Source organism: Octopus bimaculoides, chromosome 30 (genome assembly GCF_046866305.1).
Source record: "Octopus bimaculoides isolate indiv1 chromosome 30, ASM4686630v1, whole genome shotgun sequence".
NCBI lineage: Eukaryota > Metazoa > Mollusca > Cephalopoda > Octopoda > Octopodidae > Octopus > Octopus bimaculoides.
In genome coordinates, this window is record NC_142957.1 from 15,843,079 (window position 1) to 15,849,450 (window position 6,372).

The following is a 6,372-nucleotide window of genomic DNA, read 5'->3' on the forward strand; positions in this document are numbered from 1 at the left end:
ATCAAAAAACATAAAAATAAACAAGCTTTTGACGGTTTTACAGATACTTCAAAATTATAATGCTATGATGCTAGGTGTTTCCATGTATCTTTGATCGCTATAAACAAATCATTTGTGCCGGTTCTTCAACAAGAAATTGCAGAACTGTCTTTCTTGGACGTCCCAAGTCTTCTTGGGTCTACCCCTTCCACATGTTTCCTACACAAATAGAGTTTGACACTCCGTAATACAACTGACTTCGTTCGTACATATTACATGGTCGTATCAGCACTGTCTTCTCACTTGCACACTACACCTGATGCTCCACATACCCAGTTTTTCTCTCAAACCACTTACACCCTCTGTCGAATCTGCACACGAACGTTATACACATATAACATAGGGTGGTGAGCTGGCAGAACCGTTAGCACGCCGGGCAAAATGCTTAGCGGTATTTCGTCTGTCTTTACGTTCTGAGTTCAAATTCTGTCGAGGTTGACTTTTCATTTCATCCTTTCTAGGTCGATTAAATAAGTACCAGTTATACACTGGGGTTGACGTAATCGACTTAATCCTTGTTTGTCTCCTCTATGTTTAGCCCCTTGTGGGCAATAAAGAAATATATACATGTATAACATTCAGATATATTTATGTTATATCTTCTGTCTGTTATCTGTTACTTGTTGCAGTCATTAGACTGTGGTCATGCTAGGGCACCACCTTGAAGCTTTAGTTGAATGAATTGACCCCAGTACTTAGTGGTTTCTATGACGTATGTGTTTCCCACCTGGACAGGACGCCAGCCCATCGCAGCGTTACTCATTTTTGCCAGCTGAGTGGACTGGAGCAACGTGAAAAGAAGTGTTTTGCTCAAGAACACAACATGTCGCCTGGCCCAGGAATCGAAACCACAATCTTACGATCATGATTATGACACCCCTAACCACTAAGCCACGCACCTCCACTATGCTAATAATTGCATGCTAATAATTACATACTAATAATTGCGTGCTAATAATTGCTAAAAATTCTGCCAGCTCACCTCGTTAATCATGCTGATGATGTTAAAACTGTTCCAAGTTTCGAAAGCACATTTTTCGTGTTATTTTCATCAAACAGAAATGCAAAATAAATAAATGTATAAACAAAAATACAACCAAAATTATAAATAAAATAAATACAACACTACATATTTCAGGAATATTATTAAAAATCATTAAATTTCTTTTGAATTTCACTCAATATATTTTCTGGAAAAAAAAAAAAAATATTAAAAAAATAAATGAAATAATGTAAAATGAAATAAAAATCAATTAAAAAGACATAAATTGTGTGTAATTATTACAGTTTGTATTTGAAGAAGATGGATGCTCTTGCGCGAAGAAAACACATTTTTGATATCTCAGAGGTGTCCAAGATTGTTTTTTTTTTGAAGCTACTACAAAACTCCATGTGTATTAAACTCTATTTTCCCCACCAAAACCAAAGTTAAAATTAGGGATGTTTATAACATATGTAACATTTCTGTTCGTATACATGCATCATACAATCTTCTCACTCAGAGACAGAGAGAGAGAGAGAGAGAGTGAAACCTTTGGTTGCCAGCAGAGGTAAAGCTCTGAATTTTCTCCATCCTGTTCTAATTCTAGCTATTACACTTTCTGCACATCCTCCCTCTCAACTAATTTGTTTCAGTCATTTGACTGCGGCCATGCTGGAGCACCACCCTTTTAGTTGAGAAAATCGACCCCAGGACTTATTCTTTGGATGCCTAGTACTTATTCTATCGTTCTCTTTTGCGGAACCGCTAAGTTACGGGGACGTAAACACACCAGCATCGGTTGTCAAGCGATGTTGGGGGAGACAAACACAGACACACAAACATATACACACACATACATATACATATACATATATATATATATATATATATATATATATATATATATATATATATATATATAATAATAATAATAATATTAGGGACAAAATCCAAAATTACAGGTAAAAACTCAATTAAAATCAATTTATAAAAAATTAAAATTAAATTGAGCTTTATATATATATATATATATATATATATATATATATATATATATATATACATATATACAACGGGCTTCTTTCAGTTTCCGTCTACCAAATCCACTCACAAGGCTTTGGTCGGCCCGAGGCTATAGTAGAAGACACTTGCCCAAGGTGCCACGCAGTGGGAATGAATCCGGAACCATGTGATTGGCAAGCAAGCTACTTACCACACGTGTGTGTGTGTGTGTGTGTGGAGACTTACCTGTCAGAGAAGATGATTGGGAACTTTCGAAGATGTGGAGAAGAACAATACTGCTTTCACCAAATTTCTTCACATCATGTTTCCAGTAGGCTTGACTTTATGCAAATATACACTGGAGGGGAATTGAGGAGGGAAACAGATTCGACGTATCGTGAAAGGACAATGTTATTGTTAATGTCTGTTGCCATAATGTTTGAGATTATGGGAATTTGGTGAGAGTAATCGCAACAATGCTACTGAGACACTACTCTTCTTCTTCTTCTTCTTCTTCTTCTTCTTCTTCTTCTTCGTCTTCGTCTTCCCCTCTTCTTCCTCACCACCACGACCACCACCACATAATCAAAGTAATTAACTAATTGATATAATTAATGTCTTGAAGAACATCTTCCAATTAGAAATAAGATTATTTCGAAAATATGATATCTCCAAGGCGCAGGAGTGGCTGTGTGGTAAGTAGCTTGCTTACCAACCACATGATTCCAGGTTCAGTCCCACTGCGTGGAACCTTGGGCAAGTGTCTTCTACTATAGCCTCGGGCCGACCAAAGCCTTGTGAGTGGATTTGGTAGATGGAAACTGCAAGAAGCCCGTAGTATATATGTATATATATATATGTGTGTGTGTTTCTGTGTTTGTTCCCTCAACAAAAGCTTGACAACCGATGGTGGTGTGTTTACGTCCCCGTAACTTAGCGGCTCGGCAAAAAGAGACCGACAGAATAAGTACTAGGCTTGCAAAGAATAAGTCCCGGAGGTCGATTTGCTCGACTAAAAAGGCGGTGCTCCAGCATGGCCGCAGTCAAATGACCGAAACAAGATCAAAGGTCCCACAAGATAATGCAATGCAAACTCTACGAGGAGTTCATTGTTCCTAATGTTACAAATTTTCATCCTTTGCAATTAACGGATTGATTAATTAATGTGTGACTAATTATCTCATATCTTGAGATGAAACTAATTACTCTGCATACCTATGCAGTTGTTCAAATGTCAATGACCACATTGGAAACTGTCTGTCTGTCTGTTTGTCCTCTATCTCATTCACTCTCTCTCTCTCTCTCTAGATATATATATATATATATAATATATATATATATATATATATATATATATATATATATATATATATATATATATATATATATATATACATATACATATATATATATATATATATATATATATATATATATATATATATATATATATACATATATGACCGCAGCCACTTGGCTGAAACACATAAATAAATAAATAAATATATATATATACATATGTATATACATATATATAAACATATATATATATATATATATATATATATATATTATTTTGCTTAAAAGAGTTCCAACACTGTCTGTTTTTTATGTTTTATTTATATTCCTGCAGAACCAATGTGGGGTATAGAATATGGAATATACAATATATAATATAATATACAATATATAATATAAAATAAAATAAAAATGGATGGCACCATGAAATAAAGTATTGAATGTAGATGAAATATTGAGTGTTCAATATAAAGGATCAAATATATAGATATATAAATATAAATATATATATATATAAAGGCGACTCGAGTTTCAGGGCTATTTCCCTTCGTCATGGCCGGTATGACAATCTTTAACAGACTGTAATAAGTTGGCTGGTTTTCTGTCTTTTATACCAATTCCTTTGGATGGCAGCAGTAGGTGTCTGGCTATTTTTAGAATTGATGTTAAATCTATTTTTAGACATGATGATATTTTAATTTATTGTTTTGTGTGGGTTGTAGGGATAAGATTTTTAAACCGCAGTAGGTGTTTGGCTGTTCTTAGAAATGATGCCAAATCTATTTATAGAAATGATGATGTCATATATATATACATATATATAAACATATATATATATATATATATATATATATATATATATATACATATATATAAACATATATATATATATATATATATATATATATATATATATATATATATATATATATATATATATATATATATATATATATACATATATATATATATATATATATATATATATATATATATATATATCATCTGTTTGTGTATGTCTTTCTATCTATCTCTATGTCATCATCATCATCATCATTTAATGTTCGTAGTTTTTTTTTATTTAGCGCATGCTAGTACACACGCATGTACATTGTTGGCACTCTGTCGGTTATGACGTCGAGGGTTCCAGTTGATCCGATCAATGGAACAGCCTGCTCGTGAAATTAATGTGCAAGTGGCTGAGCACTCCACAGACACGTGTACCCTTAACTGCCAAAGTCAACTTAAGCCTTGCAACCTTTTGGGGTCAATGAAATAAGAACCAGCAGACGTGGGTTCAGTGCCGCTGCATGACACAGTGGGCTAGTATCTTCTATTATAGCCTTAGGATGACCAAAGTCTTGTGAGTGGACTTGGCTGTCAGACACTAAAAGAAACCTGTTGTGTGCATGTATATGTGTGTGTGTTGTGTGTGTGTGTATGCATGTGACCTTGTCTTCACATCATCATTGCAAACAAGCATCATCATCATCAACATCATCATGCAAGCGATGTCGTTTGTTTCTTGTCTTTCATGTAAAGCATATTTAGCATTGACCAACCCAGGGAAGAAAACGACATTGTTTGAACCAGATTCAGCCGGTTTTCTTGAACGATTCCTAAGCCTGCGTGAGTTTTCGCTTCATCAATTTGAGTGAAAGACAAAGAGACAATCCATGTAGTGGAAACACCCCCTCATAACCTGCTTCAAAGAAGGCCAAGATCGCTTCATCTGCAGTGAAGGTGAAGGCCTCAGTTTGTTTGGGATGCAAAAGACATTGTGTTTATTGACCCTTCAAAAGGGTCACACCATCAATGGAGTATACTATGCCAAGTTGTTGAGGCAGTTAAGAAAGACTATTAAAACCAAACGCCCCAGAAAACCCTAAAAAGGGTTTTGTTTCAATAGGACAAAGCTCCAACACACAAGTCTTTGGTCTCAATAACTGCTGTGCATGATTGTGGCTTGATCTGGCTGATCGTGCTCCCTAATCTTCTGATTTGGCCCCATCTGACTATCATCTCTTTTCCAACATGATGGGAACCTGTGTCAGTGATGATACTGGCTTAATGATAACTGAGTTACTTTACTAAATTCTTGGTTATATTTAAAATTAATTGAAAGAAACACAGAGCATTTCAACAGAAATATGCTAACAAAAGGGTTAAAGTCACCATGATATTTTTAACCCTTTTGATACCAGCCTGGTTGAAACCACCTCTGGTTCTGTAGTACTAATACCTTGTTTTTATAATTTCTGAATTAAAATCTTCCACCAAACCTTAGTCACAATTTATGTTCCTAACACTGGCTAATAACTAAGTTATTTTACTAAATTCTTTGTTATATTTAAAATTAATTGAAAGAAACCCAGAGCATCGCAACAGAAATATGCTAACAAAAGGGTTAAAGTCACCATGATATTTTTAACCCTTTTGATACCAGCCTGGTTGAAACCACCTCTGGTTCTGTAGTACTAATACCTTGTTTTTATAATTTCTGAATTAAAATCTTCCACCAAACCTTAGTCACAATTTATGTTCCTAACACTGGCTAATAACTAAGTTATTTTACTAAATTCTTTGTTATATTTAAAATCAATTGAAAGAAACACAGAGCATCGCAACAGAAATATGCTAACAAAAGGGTTAAAGTCACCATGATATTTTTAACCCTTTTGATACCAACCTGGTTGAAACCACCTCTGGTTCTGTAGTACAAATGTCTTGTTTTCAAAAGTTTTGAATTAAAATCTTCCACCAAACCTTAGTCACAATTTGTTCCTAACACCAGCTTAATGATAACTAAGTTATTTTACTAAATTCTTTGTTATATTTAAAATTAATTGAAAGAGACAGAGAGCATCTCAACAGAAATATGGTAACAAAAGGGTTAAAACGACAATGGCGTTGATTACCACTATCATGAACATCGCCATCATTGTCATCATCATCATCATCATCGTCGTCGTCGTCGTCATCATCACCATCACAACACCAACAACAACAACAAGTGCTACAGCAACAACAAGAATTAAAACAACAACCAA